We start from the raw sequence: 17,024 nt of genomic DNA, 5'->3' as shown, positions 1-17,024 counted from the left end.
ATGCAGGCGTCCAGTCCACAGGCAGGGGTCATCCGTCATACCATTCATTGAGCCCGTTTGTGCAACAGAGTCCGTTCCACATCCATTTCAGAAATTATGCAGTCATCAAATCCAGCACATTGCATCTGTACCTCGGACAAAGAGAAAAAAAGCAGAATAATTCGGCAAGAAAAACTACACCTAAAGTAAAATTCATTAGCAATAAGCAACAGGAAAGCAGACAAAATAAGATAAGAGATTGCCAGCTGCTAGCCCTAAGCTTCACTTACAGACCCAGAATTTAGATAAAGTTGAGGATGAGACCCACTTCGTTTACTAATAAAATGGATTTTAATGGATAGGAAGCATTGCACCATGCTATGCCACTATGCTAGCCATACGAGAAGGAAAATAAATGTGTTTTAAGTCTGGATTTGAAGGTCTCTACAGAATCTGACTGTTTTCTTGCCACAGGGAAATCATTCCACAAAACAGGTGGAAGAAGGCTCTGTGGCCCACAGAATTTTTTTCACCCTTGGGACACAAAGTAGCCCTGCACCCTGAGAACGCAGAGCCCAGGCTAGTATGCAGGGCTTGACTAGGTCAGCCAAATAGGGAGGTGCTGGTCTGTGAATAATTGTATAAGTTAACAGCAGAACCGTAAAATCTGATCTCACAGAGACAGGAAGTCAGTGAAGAGACACAAAAATGGGTGTAATGTGGTCAAACTTTCTGCTTCTTTTCAAGAGTCTGGCAGCAGCATTTTGAACCAATTAGAGACCCCTAATGCTGGGCTGGGCCACAGTAAACCAGAAAATAGAACATTGCAATAGTCTGGTCAAGAAGAGACAAATGCATGAATCAGGGTCTCTGCATCAACCAAAGACAGGATGGGCCGAAAACCATTGGGACTTTTGCTTTTGTTTGGTGAGTGTGAATATCCTATGTATATAATGATGGTTTAGGCAGGTTTTACTGTATTTGCTTCTAACAATAGAATGTGCTATAGTATATGTGCAGTGCACATACATATAATAGCACATATAATTGCATTTATTATGTGCGCAGCTGGAGGAGACATGCAGATACCTCTCAGTGCCAGAATTCCAGCTAAGGTAGGGAACAACTTTTCCAAGTTGAATTAGGCATTGCATTATTTAGGTTGTTTGTTGTTGTGTTGTTACAGGCCAGTCCTAGGCCTACTTGTGCTTATTCTTTGCACCATGTACATTTACTTCAGTAATGTATTTTTATTGTTAAAACTTTATCTTTGTGCCAGAAAATTGTGTTATTATATTGGTGCACAATATATTGTGGCTACACTATGGCTTTTGATATGGTTTGGTAGATCTTGATACACTATCCACTGTAAAAGCAGATCTTGGTTCAAAAAAGGTTGGGCACCCCTTGTGCAATGCATTAACTGTATATATATATATATATATATATATATATATATATATATATATATATATATATATATATATATATATATATATATATATATATATATATACACACAGCACAGCACAACACTTTGTCATCATTTCAAAGGATGTGGATGGTTTATGAGAGAACAGATAAAGTTGCAGTTTAAATTTTCTGAATGCTTTCTGACTCATGTTGATTCTCACACTGAAGTACATAAAATAAAAAAGAGGTTTTCAGCCAAATCACAGACTCATTTGGTCAGTTTTGATTTATCTGCAGGCCGCCACATTTTAAGAAGAATTTTCCCACTGTGTCAAAAACGTTTCTATTCTTTCTCCGTCACGTTTCACATCCCTCACACATCTCATGGATGCTGGACATTCTGCCCAAATAATTTTGTCCTCTTGATCTTACATAGATAAAATTATTTGACTTTCAACTGTGACAAAGATGACCTGAGTTATTATAGCTGACACCTTTTCATTCTCAACTTTGCCAGGAGTGCATGTATGACACTGAGCATGTCCACGTACTGCCAGCTGAGCAGTGAAAACAAGCCGAGTGAAGGTTGTGATAACGCTCCTCCAGACTTATGCCTCATTTTCTCCAGACGCGATGCTGTCTGCAGCAAGGCATGTTGACAGGCCTTGAATTACTTTTTTGGAACTTTCTGATTGTCATTTTCTGATTGTTGGGATGATTTCTGCAGTACAATATCTGACAACTGGCAGGAGACAGAGGACGCCCTGTGAACACGCTAACAGCATCCCTGTGTTTGGGACACAAAATACTATCTATTTCGTCAATCCAAACTGATGGCAGTTTCTGTCATGGTTTTTACTGCATCTAAGAGAGAGTCGTGATCAAAGACAGCAGCACTCTGAAGCCCACGATTCCTCTTTGGTTAATTAGGGAATTGTGTTTTCTTTTCAACTAATCTCAACTAACAAGATGTGTTGGCACAAAAATCCAAAGAGACAAAGGCTTCAGACATTGTGCAGGAACAGGTACGGGGTTACTCATCAAGTTACAGAATCACTTTTGAAAAGTTGAAGAAATAATTATTTTCTTTCCGTTGCCTTCAGGGTTCTTGTTCTTTTTAAACCACTGTGCTAAAAAATGAATTTGTAGTGTCTTTATTCAACTGTGTGTAACATTGGCAAAGCAACTTATTCATTACAAATGCTCTGCCTGGATGAAGATCATCGTACAACAGCTGTCAGCGTGTGACAGCATGACTGTTAAGACATGCACTAGTGAAGTTTAAACTAATTAAAAACATTTCACTGCTTCAGGAGAAAGTACTGTGTGTGGTACGGTGCATCCGGAAAGTATTCACAGCACTTCACTTTTTCCACTTTTTATGTTACAGCCTTATTCTAAAATGGAGTATTTTTTTTAACCTAAAATTCTAATCACAGCACCCCATAATGACAACATGAAAAAAGTTTTTTGATTTTTTTTTTTTTTGCAAATTTATTAAAAAAACAAACAAACAAACAAATCACATGTACGTAAGAATTCACACGTTTTGCTCAATACTTTGTTGGTGCACCTTTGGCAGCAATTACAGGCTCACTTTTCCTTGCATATGATGCCTCAATCTTAGTGCACCTATCTTTGGGGAGTTTGGCCCATTCTTCTTTGCAGCACCTCTCAAGCACTATTGGGTCAGATGGGTAGCGTCGGTACACAAACATTTTCAGATGTCTCTAAACATGTTCAATTGGATCCAGGTGTGGTCTCTGGCTGGGCCACTCAAGGACATTCACAGAGTTGTCCTGAAGCCACTCCTTTGATATCTTGGCTGTGTGCTTCGAGTCATTGTCCTGCTGAAAAATTAACCATTGCTCCAGTCTGAGGTCAAGAGCACTCTGGAGCAGGTTTTCATCCATGGTGTCTCTGTACATTGCTGCATTCATCTTTCCTTCAATCCTAATTATAGTCTCCCAGTTCCTGCCACTGAAAAACATCCCCACAGCATGATGCTGCCAACACCATGCTTCACTGTAGGGATGGTGCCTGGTTTTCATCAAACATAACTCTTTGCATTCATGTGAAAGAGTTCAATCTTTGTCTCATTAGAACAGAGAATTTTGTTTCTTGTGGCCTGAAAGTCCAAAGGAATGCTGGGGCTCTGACAGAGTGATCATCTGGTTCTTGGTCACCTTCGTGACTCAGCATCCTGTCCCCAGATTGCTCAATTTAGACAGGCAGCCAGCTCGAGAAAGAGTCCTGGTGGATCGGAACTTCTTCCATTTACAGATGATGGGGGCCACCATGGTCATTGCGACCTTCAAAGCAGCAGAAATGTTTCTGTACCCTTCCCCAGATTTGTGTCTCGAGAGAATCCTGCCTAAGAGGTCTACAGTCAATTCTTTTGACTTCATGCTTGGTTTGTGCTCTGACATCCACTGTCAACTGTGGAAAGTGTGTGCTTTTCACATCATGTCTAATAAACAGAATTTACCCCAGGTGGACTCCAATTAAGCTGTAGAAACATCACAAGGATGATCAGTGAAAACAGGACGCATCTGAGCTCAATTTTAAACTTCATTGCAAAGGCTGTGAATACTTACAGTGAGGAAAATAAGTATTTGAATACTCTGCAATTTTGCAAGTTCTCCCACTTAGAAATCATGGAGGGGTTTGAAATTTTCATCTTAGGTGCATGTCCACTGTGAGAGACATAATCTAAAAAAAAATCTGGAAATCACAATGTATGATTTTTTTAATAATTTATTTGTATGTTACTGCTGCAAATAAGTATTTCAACACCTGCGAAAATCAGTGTTAATATTTGGTACAGTACCCTTTGTTTACAATTACAGAGGTCAAACGTTTCATATAGTTTTTCATCAGGTTTGCACACACTGCAGCAGGGATTTTGGTCTACTCATCCACGCAGATCTTCTCTAGATCAGTCAGGTTACTGGGCTGTCGCTGAGAAACACAGAGTTTGAGCTCCCTCCAAAGATTTTCTGTTGGGTTTAGGTCTGGAGAACCTTGATATGCTTCTTATGGAGCCACTCCTTGATTATCCTGGCTGTGTGCTTCGGGTCATTGTCATGTTGGAAGACCCATCCACGACCCATCTTCAATGCTCTAACTGAGGGAAGGAGGTTGTTCCCCAAAATCTCATAATACATGGTCCCGGTCATCCTCTCCTTAATACAGTGCAGTCGTCCTGTCCCACGTGCAGAAAAACACCCCCAAAGCATGATGTTTCCACCCCCATGCTTCACAGTAGGGATGGTGTTTTTGGGATGGTACTCAGCATTCTTCTTCCTCCAAACACGGCGAGTGGAATTAAGACCAAAAAGTTGTATTTTGGTCTCATCTGACCACATAACTTTCTCCCATGACTCCTCTGGATCATCCAAATGGTCATTGGCAAACTTAAGATGGGCCTGGATGTGTGCTGATTTAAGCAGGGGATCCTTCTGTGCCATGCGTGATTTTAACCCATGACGTGTTAGTGTATTACCCACAGTAACCTTGGAAACAGTGGTGCCAGCTCTCTTCAGGTCATTGACTAGCTCCTCCCGTGCAGTTCTGGGCTGATTCCTCAGCTTTCTTAGGATCACTGATACGCCACGAGGTGGGATCCTGCATGGAGCCCCAGTCCAAGGGAGATTGACAGTCATGTTTAGCTTCTTCCATTTTCTAAAAAATTGCTCCAACAGTTGATCTTTTTTCATCAAGCTGCTTGGCAATTGCCCCGTAGCCCTTTCCAGGCTTGTGGAGGTCTACAATTTTGTCTCTGGTGTCTTTGGACAGCTCTTTGGTCTTAGCCATGTTAGTAGTTGGAGTCTTATTGATTGTGTGGGGTGGACAGGTGTCTTTATGCAGCTAACGACCTCAAATAGGTGCTGCTAATTTGGAATAGTAAGTGGAGTGGAGGTGGACTTTTTAGAGGCTGTCTTCGAGGGCCAGAATTTCTACTGATTGGCAGGTGTTGAAATATTTATTTGCAGCAGTGACATGCAGGTGAAAATAATACATTGTGATTTCCGGATTTTTTTTTTAGATTATGTCTCTCACAGTGGACATGCACCTAAGATGAAAATTTCAGACCCCTCCATGATTTCTAAGTGGGAGAACTTGCAAAATCGCAGGGTGTTCAAATACTTACTTTCCTCGCTGTATGTACATGTGATTTCTTAGCGGTTTTTTTTAAAACTATTACTGAAGAAATTTGCAAATTTTATATATATATATATATATAATTCACATTGTCATTATGGTATTGTGTGTAGATGTTTGAGCAAAAAAAAAATGAATTTCCTTACTGTTCTCCTTCTTGCACAGTCACTCAGTTTCTGAGGGGTATGTAAACTTTGATCAGCATCATTTTAGTAGTTACTGTTGTCATTATGACTTAAAAAGAGTAAACACAGTTGTTTGACAATAAATGGCTTCACCCAACCACTAACCATGACTGAGAAAAAAGTATTTGTGTTATTATTCATATTCTCTGAAAAATAATAATAATAATGAGGAGAGTGCACAGGGGAGGGGAGCAATGAATGGAGCTCGGGAAAGCGTGGGAAGAGTCCATGTAGTCAAACCTCTTGAAGAACAGGTTTACCTCATTGGCCTCATGTATGTCTCCTTCCATCATCTGGTCTGACCTTACTATGACCAGTGATGGTTCTCATCCCACACCACACCTCCCTCATGTTGTTCTGCTCCAGCTTGCTCTCCAGCTTCCTCCACTAACTGTCCTTCCCCTCTGCGATCTTCTTCCTCAGTTCTCTTCAGCTCCTCTCTGTCTCCACTCCTGATAGTAGCCTTCTTCCTGTTCAGTATTGCCTTGATGTCCTTGGTCAGCCACGGTTTGTTATTGGGGTAATGGTGCACGGTCTTGGTTGGAATGATATTGTCTGTAGAAAAGTTGATATGATCTGTTATGCCGTCCGTAACGCTTTTGATGTCCTCCCCCTGCGCATCACAGAGCATACACCACTCTGCCACCTCAAAACATCCACTGCCCCAACCAGTCCCAACAGAAGACTGCCCCTCCCTAAGCCTGGTTCTGCTGGAGGTTTCTTCCTGTTAAAAGGGAGTTTTTCCTTCCCACTGTCACCAAGTGCTTGCTCATAGGGGGTCGTTTTGACCGTTGGGGTTTTTCTGTGATTATTGTATGGCTTTTGCCTAGCAATATAAAGCGCCTTGGGGCAACTGTTGTTGTGATTTGGCGCTATATAAATAAAATTGATTTGATTTGATTTGAAGACAGACTTCTGCCTCCTGTGACCACCTCTGTGCCTCTCTGGTGATCACACATTGCCAACAAGGCAATGTGTAGGAATGTAGAGTGGCTCTACAACCCCAATTCCAATGAAGTTTTGCCATTGTGTAAAAAGTAAATAAAATCAGAATACGATTTGCAAATCCTCTTCAACCTATAGACAATTGAACACACCACAAAGACTAGATATTTAATGTTCAACCTGATAAACTTTATTGTTTTTGTGCAAATATTAGCTCATTTTGAAATAGATGCCTGCAACAAGTTTCAAAAAAGCTGGGACAGTGGTATGCTTACCACTGTGTTACATCACCTTTCCTTCTAACAACACTCAGTAAGTGTATGGGAACTGGGGAGACTAATTGTTGAAACTTTGTAGGTGGAATTCTTTCCTGTTCTTGCTTGATGTATGACTTCAGTTGTTCAACAGTCCGGGGTCTCTGTTGTCATATTTTACGCTTCATAATGCGCCACACATTTCAATGGGTGACAGGTCTGGACTGCATGCAGGCCAGTCTAGTACTTGCACACTTGAACACTTTACTATGAAGCCACGCTGTTGTAACACGTGCAGAATGTGGCTTGGCATTGTCTTGCTGAACTAAGCAGGGACGTCCCTGAAAAAGACATTGCTTGGATGGCAGCATGTGTTGCTCCAAAACCTGAATGTACCTTTTATCATTGATGGTGCCATCGCAGTTGCCCATGCCATGGGCACTAACACACCCCCATACCATCACAGATGCTGACTTTTGAACTTTGTGTTGGTAACAATCTGGATGTTTTTTTCCTCTTTTGTCCAGAGGACACGACATCCGTGATTTCCAAAAACAATTTGAAATGTGGCCTCATCAGACCACAGCACACTTTTACACTTTGCGTCTGTCCATTTCAAATGAGCTCAGGCCCAGAGATGGCAGCAGCGTTTCTGGATGCTGTTGATGTATGGCTTTCACTTTGCATGGTAGAGTTTTAACTTGCACTTGTCGATGTAGCGACGAACTGTGCGAACTGACAATGGTTTTGTGAAGTGTTGCTGAGCCCACGCAGAAAGACCCTTTACGCAATGATGTTTGTTTTTAATGCAGTGCCGCCTGAGGGATCAAAGGTCACAGGCATTTAATGTTGGTTTTCAGCCTTGTCGCTTACGTGTAGAAAGTTCTCCAGATTCACTGAATCTTCTGATTATATTGTGGACTGTAGATGATGGATCCCTCAATTCCTTGCAATTGAACATTGAGAAACATTGTTCTTAAACTGTTGGACTATTTTTTTCACGCAGTTGTTCACAAAGTGGTGATCCTCACCCCATCTTTGTTTGTGAATGGCTGAGCCTTTTGCGGATGCTCCTTTTATACCCAATCATGACACTCACCTGTTTCCAATTAACCTGTTCACCTGTGGAATGTTCCAAACAGGTGTTCATTGAGCACTGTGCCCCTGTCCCAGCTTTTTTGAAACGTGTTGTTGGCATCCATTTCAAAATGAGTAGATATTTGCACAAAAACAATAAAGTTTATCAGTTTAAATATTAAATATTGTTGTGTGTTGGGGGGTGTGGCTGGATATTTTGGTGTTCTTTTTTCTTTGCTCTTCAGGTGGCATGGAAACTGATTTGTCTGTGGAGAAGGTGCTGGCTGAAGAGTCCTCACCCTCATCAACATCATGTGTAGCACCTGTGATGGGTGCTCACATGCAACCTTAAAGACTTTCAGCTGAAGCAGATAATTGCATTTAAGTCATGTGTGATTCAAGCAGAACTGCCGGGAACTCGACCTTGTGATGTTCGTTTGTGAGACGCTGAGGACCGCGCCTGGGTTTGACACATCGAGCCCGTGAAGCAAGGAAGGGTGAGGGACACATGCTGTCAGCACACATTAAAGGTGATTAAGTGTTTGACTAATTGTTGATAGTAACTTGGTGTTTTGTTACACAGTATACTTGAATTGTGATGAGAATTGTGCAGTTTGCTTCTCACTGCTGTGGCGTGCGGATAAGTGATCCTCCACCTGTTATGAGAAGCTGCTCATTTGCATAAAGTTAAAAAAGATACAGACCTGAATGTGTTGCTGATAGCGTGTGTCTTTTGAAAGTTATTGTTGTAACTGCTGACTTACCTCACCTCTTCTTTGCTTCACAGAGAGTCAGTTTGTCGTGTCCACCTGGGGGGTGTTTGGCGGTGGTAGTGGGTCCAGGAGCGCCAGGCTTTGATCCTTTTGGGCGCTGGAGAGCGTGCCAACAGTCACTCCACCAGAAGGACGCTATTTTTGTTTTTACACTTTTTATGCACAGCGGGTGTAATAAATATATTGTTTTTGGAACCGCTTTTCTGGTTATTTGTAGCGCTGGGTTCTGTCAAACCCAGGCGCGGTCCTCAGCGTCTCACAAACGAACATCACAAGGTCGAGTTCCCGGCCATTCCATAATGGACCCAGCGGCAGAAGCGGTTCCTTTTGCCGAAAAAGTTCAAGAACACTTGGAGAAAATATGGGAGCAATTACAGCATCTCGCAAACCAAATTAAACAAACAGACGTCCGTGTTACAGAGCTTGCAGCGCAAGCCGCTCCGCTTCCTGCTGCTCCAGCTGCGGCATCATCGATACTAGTGCCGATAACTCCGTCACCCAGAGATTCGGCGTCCGAACCGATTGTTTGTCGTCCGGAGCCTTGTGTGGTGATGCAATGTTCTCTGGTTTCTGCTCAGTCAGGTTGGAGCGCCGCAGCTTTACGAGGAATGTTTGTAGACGGGTTAAATGAGTCATTAAAAGACGAGCCGGCAGTCCGTGACGGGCCAAACGATTTAGATGAGCTAATATCGTTGGTGATTCGTCTAGATGATCGGATGAAGGAGCGTGGACGCGAGAGAGGACACCCATCAGAGCGGGTTTTTTCGTCTCGGGGCTTTCCCCGACACAGATCTGGGCCGCCTCTTCTTCGCTCCACTGAGGCTCCTCCGACGGGACCTCTGGCTCCTCCTGTTGACGAGCCCATGCAGCTCGGACGAGCAGAGATTACTGTATTGCCCCGACATATAAACGTCAAGAAAAATAATGGTGACGTATCTCCAGGTGTTCTGGGACAGGCAATATAACACACATTAAAAAAAAAAAAAAAAAAAAATATCTAGTACGGGTCAATGTTTTGTTTTCTTTAAATAGGGGTTATAATTTGTTTGGGGAGTCAGAGGCGTGTCTGGTGGAGTGACTGTTAGGCGGTTAGAAGTCCGCCTGGGCTCACGTCATTGTTAATTTCTATGTGTTTTTAGGTATTTTCTGTTTGGGTTGTTGGGTCGTTTTATTTTGTTGTTTTATTTCTCTACATCCCTAACCCCAACCTCACTTGCCCCAAGACTGTTTGTCTTGTGGGTTGTGGGGTGGTGCAGGTTGGTCACGCTGAGTATTCTCAGAAGACCTCTGCACCTGGGGGGGGGGGGGGGGGGGGGGTGTTAGAGGCGTTTTTCTTGGTTTGGTTAGGGCCCGGTTCCACTCCAGCCTCGGTGAGCCTTTGTACCGTTCGTCATTGGTGTTGCCGGGGTGTGGTGCAGCGGAGACTTACCTCAGTCGGAGGGGTGGGCTGATCTGTTGCCGTTCGCCATTTCGGTAGTTCCACCCCTCCCGAGAGGCTGGGGTATGGTCGAGTTGGGGCACCGGACGTATTTCCGGTTCTCCGCTGCGCCTTGGGGTTGGAGCTGGGTTAGTTTTTTCCTGTTCCCTTCTCCGGCTTAATGTTTCGAGCCATTCGCCAAAGTTGAGCCGCCGAGGGGCTCTGGAAGGGACCCGGGGTCTTTCGGGGTGCCGGGGAGGGTAACAGGGTTTACGGTCGTTTTATATCCCCCCGGGGTTGTTTTTGGTAGTCCTCCGGGGGTTGATTTTTGATTTTGTTCTGTTTCCTTCCGGGTTCCACCTCCAGGGTTGATGGGACGGTCCTCTGGGGGGGAATTGGCTTGGGGCCAACTAGCCAAGTGTGACCGGGTCTGGGGTTCCGGGGTTGTGGGGAGGGTACCTCCTGGGGTTGATGGTACGGTCCTCTGGGGGGCGCCGTTTGCTCCATGTACACCTGGGGACCTTTGTGGGATTATGGTTCTGGCTGTTCCTCCTGGAACTGGCGATGAAGGCCTTCTGGGGGGGGGGGGGGGGGGGGGGTGGGCTCTGCAGGTCATTCTGGGGGGGTTGTTTGTTATTTTTCTTTTATGCATTTACGTTTGTATTGTGTTTGTGGGGCTGTGTTGGGTTTTTGCGTTTGGGAGTTTTTCTTTTCTTCCCGGGGTTTGATGGGACGGTCCCCTGGGGAGGTTTTGGGTGGGTTTTATGTTTTTTTCTGTGTTGAATTGTACTGGGGAATGTTTTGGGGCTTTTGTTGATGCCAGCCGGCCTTCCAGCTGCGGTGCCTGTCCTGCTGTCTGTGGTGCTGTCTGCTTCCTGACGTGGACCCCGGAGGGAGGTGCTGTTCTCGGGCCTGGTCTGTTCGGTCGCCGGGAGGCTTCCCGTTGATGGGGGGGTACTGTTGTGTGTTGGGGGGTGTGGCTGGATATTTTGGTGTTCTTTTTTCTTTGCTCTTCAGGTGGCATGGAAACTGATTTGTCTGTGGAGAAGGTGCTGGCTGAAGAGTCCTCACCCTCATCAACATCATGTGTAGCACCTGTGATGGGTGCTCACATGCAACCTTAAAGACTTTCAGCTGAAGCAGATAATTGGATGGCGTTCTGCATTTAAGTCATGTGTGATTCAAGCAGAACTGCCGGGAACTCGACCTTGTGATGTTCGTTTGTGAGACGCTGAGGACCGCGCCTGGGTTTGACACATCGAGCCCGTGAAGCAAGGAAGGGTGAGGGACACATGCTGTCAGCACACATTAAAGGTGATTAAGTGTTTGACTAATTGTTGATAGTAACTTGGTGTTTTGTTACACAGTATACTTGAATTGTGATGAGAATTGTGCAGTTTGCTTCTCACTGCTGTGGCGTGCGGATAAGTGATCCTCCACCTGTTATGAGAAGCTGCTCATTTGCATAAAGTTAAAAAAGATACAGACCTGAATGTGTTGCTGATAGCGTGTGTCTTTTGAAAGTTATTGTTGTAACTGCTGACTTACCTCACCTCTTCTTTGCTTCACAGAGAGTCAGTTTGTCGTGTCCACCTGGGGGGTGTTTGGCGGTGGTAGTGGGTCCAGGAGCGCCGGGCTTTGATCCTTTTGGGCGCTGGAGAGCGTGCCAACAGTCACTCCACCAGAAGGACGCTATTTTTGTTTTTACACTTTTTATGCACAGCGGGTGTAATAAATATATTGTTTTTGGAACCGCTTTTCTGGTTATTTGTAGCGCTGGGTTCTGTCAAACCCAGGCGCGGTCCTCAGCGTCTCACAAACGAACATCACAAGGTCGAGTTCCCGGCCATTCCATAATGGGCCCAGCGGCAGAAGCGGTTCCTTTTGTCGAAAAAGTTCAAGAACACTTGGAGAAAATATGGGAGCAATTACAGCATCTCGCAAACCAAATTAAACAAACAGACGTCCGTGTTACAGAGCTTGCAGCGCAAGCCGCTCCGCTTCCTGCTGCTCCAGCTGCGGCATCATCGATACTAGTGCCGATAACTCCGTCACCCAGAGATTCGGCGTCCGAACCGATTGTTTGTCGTCCGGAGCCTTGTGTGGTGATGCAATGTTCTCTGGTTTCTGCTCAGTCAGGTTGGAGCGCCGCAGCTTTACGAGGAATGTTTGTAGACGGGTTAAATGAGTCATTAAAAGACGAGCCGGCAGTCCGTGACGGGCCAAACGATTTAGATGAGCTAATATCGTTGGTGATTCGTCTAGATGATCGGATGAAGGAGCGTGGACGCGAGAGAGGACACCCATCAGAGCGGGTTTTTTTTGTCTCGGGGCTTTCCCCGACACAGATCTGGGCCGCCTCTTCTTCGCTCCACTGAGGCTCCTCCGACGGGACCTCTGGCTCCTCCTGTTGACGAGCCCATGCAGCTCGGACGAGCAGAGATTGCTGTATTGCCCCGACATATAAACGTCAAGAAAAATAATGGTGACGTATCTCCAGGTGTTCTGGGACAGGCAATATAACACACATTAAAAAAAAAAAAAAAAAAAAAAATATCTAGTACGGGTCAATGTTTTGTTTTCTTTAAATAGGGGTTATAATTTGTTTGGGGAGTCAGAGGCGTGTCTGGTGGAGTGACTGTTAGGCGGTTAGAAGTCCGCCTGGGCTCACGTCATTGTTAATTTCTATGTGTTTTTAGGTATTTTCTGTTTGGGTTGTTGGGTCGTTTTATTTTGTTGTTTTATTTCTCTACATCCCTAACCCCAACCTCACTTGCCCCAAGACTGTTTGTCTTGTGGGTTGTGGGGTGGTGCAGGTTGGTCACGCTGAGTATTCTCAGAAGACCTCTGCACCTAGGGGGGGGGGGGTGTGTTAGAGGCGTTTTTCTTGGTTTGGTTAGGGCCCGGTTCCACTCCAGCCTCGGTGAGCCTTTGTACCGTTCGTCATTGGTGTTGCCGGGGTGTGGTGCAGCGGAGACTTACCTCAGTCGGAGGGGTGGGCCGATCTGTTGCCGTTCGCCATTTCGGTAGTTCCACCCCTCCCGAGAGGCTGGGGTATGGTCGAGTTGGGGCACCGGACGTATTTCCGGTTCTCCGCTGCGCCTTGGGGTTGGAGCTGGGTTAGTTTTTTCCTGTTCCCTTCTCCGGCTTAATGTTTCGAGCCATTCGCCAAAGTTGAGCCGCCGAGGGGCTCTGGAAGGGACCCGGGGTCTTTCGGGGTGCCGGGGAGGGTAACAGGGTTTACGGTCGTTTTATATCCCCCCGGGGTTGTTTTTGGTAGTCCTCCGGGGGTTGATTTTTGATTTTGTTCTGTTTCCTTCCGGGTTCCACCTCCAGGGTTGATGGGACGGTCCTCTGGGGGGGAATTGGCTTGGGGCCAACTAGCCAAGTGTGACCGGGTCTGGGGTTCCGGGGTTGTGGGGAGGGTACCTCCTGGGGTTGATGGTACGGTCCTCTGGGGGGCGCCGTTTGCTCCATGTACACCTGGGGACCTTTGTGGGATTATGGTTCTGGCTGTTCCTCCTGGAACTGGCGATGAAGGCCTTCTGGGGGGGGGGGGGGGGGGGGGTTGGGCTCTGCAGGTCATTCTGGGGGGGTTGTTTGTTATTTTTCTTTTATGCATTTACGTTTGTATTGTGTTTGTGGGGCTGTGTTGGGTTTTTGCGTTTGGGAGTTTTTCTTTTCTTCCCGGGGTTTGATGGGACGGTCCCCTGGGGAGGTTTTGGGTGGGTTTTATGTTTTTTTCTGTGTTGAATTGTACTGGGGAATGTTTTGGGGCTTTTGTTGATGCCAGCCGGCCTTCCAGCTGCGGTGCCTGTCCTGCTGTCTGTGGTGCTGTCTGCTTCCTGACGTGGACCCCGGAGGGAGGTGCTGTTCTCGGGCCTGGTCTGTTCGGTCGCCGGGAGGCTTCCCGTTGATGGGGGGGTACTGTTGTGTGTTGGGGGGTGTGGCTGGATATTTTGGTGTTCTTTTTTCTTTGCTCTTCAGGTGGCATGGAAACTGATTTGTCTGTGGAGAAGGTGCTGGCTGAAGAGTCCTCACCCTCATCAACATCATGTGTAGCACCTGTGATGGGTGCTCACATGCAACCTTAAAGACTTTCAGCTGAAGCAGATAATTGGATGGCGTTCTGCATTTAAGTCATGTGTGATTCAAGCAGAACTGCCGGGAACTCGACCTTGTGATGTTCGTTTGTGAGACGCTGAGGACCGCGCCTGGGTTTGACACATCGAGCCCGTGAAGCAAGGAAGGGTGAGGGACACATGCTGTCAGCACACATTAAAGGTGATTAAGTGTTTGACTAATTGTTGATAGTAACTTGGTGTTTTGTTACACAGTATACTTGAATTGTGATGAGAATTGTGCAGTTTGCTTCTCACTGCTGTGGCGTGCGGATAAGTGATCCTCCACCTGTTATGAGAAGCTGCTCATTTGCATAAAGTTAAAAAAGATACAGACCTGAATGTGTTGCTGATAGCGTGTGTCTTTTGAAAGTTATTGTTGTAACTGCTGACTTACCTCACCTCTTCTTTGCTTCACAGAGAGTCAGTTTGTCGTGTCCACCTGGGGGGTGTTTGGCGGTGGTAGTGGGTCCAGGAGCGCCGGGCTTTGATCCTTTTGGGCGCTGGAGAGCGTGCCAACAGTCACTCCACCAGAAGGACGCTATTTTTGTTTTTACACTTTTTATGCACAGCGGGTGTAATAAATATATTGTTTTTGGAACCGCTTTTCTGGTTATTTGTAGCGCTGGGTTCCGTCTGATGCAGGTCCGCTCCTCAACCCGCGTCGACACATAACAAATATCTTGTCTTTGTGGTGTATTCAATTGAATATAGGTTGAAGAGGATTTGCAAATCATTGTATTCTGTTTTATTTACATTTCACACAATGTCCCAACTTCATTGGAATTGGGGTTGTAAATAGACCAGGTTATGGTCCGCTTTTCTGAGTGGCGGGGAGAGCTGTGGCACTGTATGCTTCCTTGACATTAGCATACAGCAGGTCTATTGTCTTATTGTTTCTTCTTTTCCAATTAACAATCTGCTTAAAAGTGGGAAGTGATGTTAAAAGGGTAACATGGTTAAAATCCCCAGAGATTGCCATGAAAGCACTGGGGTGTAGGTTCTACAGCCTCACCGTCGCTGAGGTGATGATGTTATTGGCTCTTGATGCACCTGCCCGCCAGTGGTATGTAAACAATGATGATAGTGTGGGAAAACTCCTTTGCTCCTGCAGCGCTGCACAAGCAGAAAGATGAACTGGAAGAGAAATCAGAGCGCACACCTGCAGCGCTGCACAGGATAAATGATAATCCAGAAGAGAAATCAGATAAGAGAAATCAGTAATAAAGTTCATTGACTCCTGGAAAAATGTATTCTGACTTTTTTCAATGTATCAACTCCATCTGCATGTCCAGGCAGTCTGCTCTCCAGTCTGCTCTCCCCTCTGCTGCGTGCAACTTGTGACATTCCTGCGTATTAGATACGCAACATATGCAACTCAAAGCTAGTCCGGTGTGAAAGGGGCTTTAGGTAGACAGTACCATAGCCTGAGGTGCAAAACATGCAGATTCAGGGACAGCTTTTACCCAACCATCATAAGACAGTTAAATACAAATCGATAGAAAGAACTGTACAATATAGAATGTAGGATATAGAATACACTGTATCATCTGGTAGCAACTTTATCCTTGCACCATCTTCATTTGTGCAATATCCAGTGTCCTTTATTTATTTATTGTATGCTGTATATATACAGACACAGAGACAGTTATCATTTTTTTTTTCAAACCCAATTCATCGCTATCACACACACACTAAAAAATTAACCGCTGTCTCGAGAAAAAGTGATTCAACAATTTGCATAGATTTTTAAAAAGTTATTTCAACTTAACTAGAGAGGTCTTGTGCCATTAACAGTTGAAAGTTGAAAATTTTTTTAAAAAAAATCTATGCAAACTGTGACATCAATTTTTCTCATTGAGACAGCAGTTCCTTTTTTAGAATGCACCTTGGACATTTATTGTGTGCTTTTATTTATTCATACAGTGCATTGATATTTGGTTCTCTGACAATGCTGAATGACAGTAAAAACGAGTCTAAGGCTAAACAGTAAAAAGTGGTTAAAAAGACATGACAATGAGGAGCAACTCTGGCAGGCAGCTGTCCGTAACAGCGCCGGTGTAGCAGACCGAACGGTCCTCCCCCAAAAATCGGTCCGCCTTTTGCATCTGCGTCATTTTGGACCATAGCAGCATGTCTGAGACGGAGTCTGTTTCACCCAAAGAAATGAAATGGATTAATGGGATTATAAACCATCAGATGATAAAGGTAAAACCTCTTAAATCATTCTAAAGTCAGGTTTAAGCAGAAACGAGGTGAAATTTTGTGACACTTTGAAATGTCCAATGTGCAGTGAACGTATCAGCTGATTGTTCTACAAGAGCTTCATATACCTGTCACTGTGATAGATGATGACTGCTGTGCAGTTTGAAGCAGAAACGAGGTGTTAATCTGTGAATCGCGTCATCAGGGGGGATTGATTTTTAGGGGGACCCTTTGGTGGGTGACACCGGAAACCTGCATGTTTACTTAGTTTACAAAGAAGTAATAATAATTATTTTTATTTATATAGGGCTTACCCAAGAATCAAAGCACTAAACAAAATAAACTCCAATAGTAAGTCCCTTCGGCTGCTCCCTTGTTTGCACTTGGGGTCGCCACAGCAAATCCAAGGTGGATCTGCATGTTGAATTGCCACAGGTTTTACGCCAGATGCCCTTCATGACGCAACTCCACATTACATGGAGAAATGTGGC

General features: G+C 45.0%; 1 long non-coding RNA gene across 1 annotated transcript; it reads right to left on the bottom strand.

Annotated features, from left to right (window-relative positions):
- Positions 1-2,187: 2,187 nt before the first annotated feature.
- LOC117511589 lies at positions 2,188-15,939 on the bottom strand. The gene is made up of 3 exons (XR_004560979.1): positions 15,811-15,939; positions 6,962-6,963; positions 2,188-2,200 (listed from the first exon to the last, which is right to left on the bottom strand). It is a non-coding gene; the product is annotated as an uncharacterized LOC117511589 (long non-coding RNA).
- Between the last annotated feature and the right edge of the window lie 1,085 nt (positions 15,940-17,024).

The sequence above is a fragment of the Thalassophryne amazonica genome, chromosome 6 (assembly GCF_902500255.1).
Source record: "Thalassophryne amazonica chromosome 6, fThaAma1.1, whole genome shotgun sequence".
Lineage (NCBI taxonomy): Eukaryota > Metazoa > Chordata > Actinopteri > Batrachoidiformes > Batrachoididae > Thalassophryne > Thalassophryne amazonica.
The sequence above is the reverse complement of the archived record's forward strand: the minus strand, read 5'-3'. Positions and strand labels throughout refer to the sequence as shown.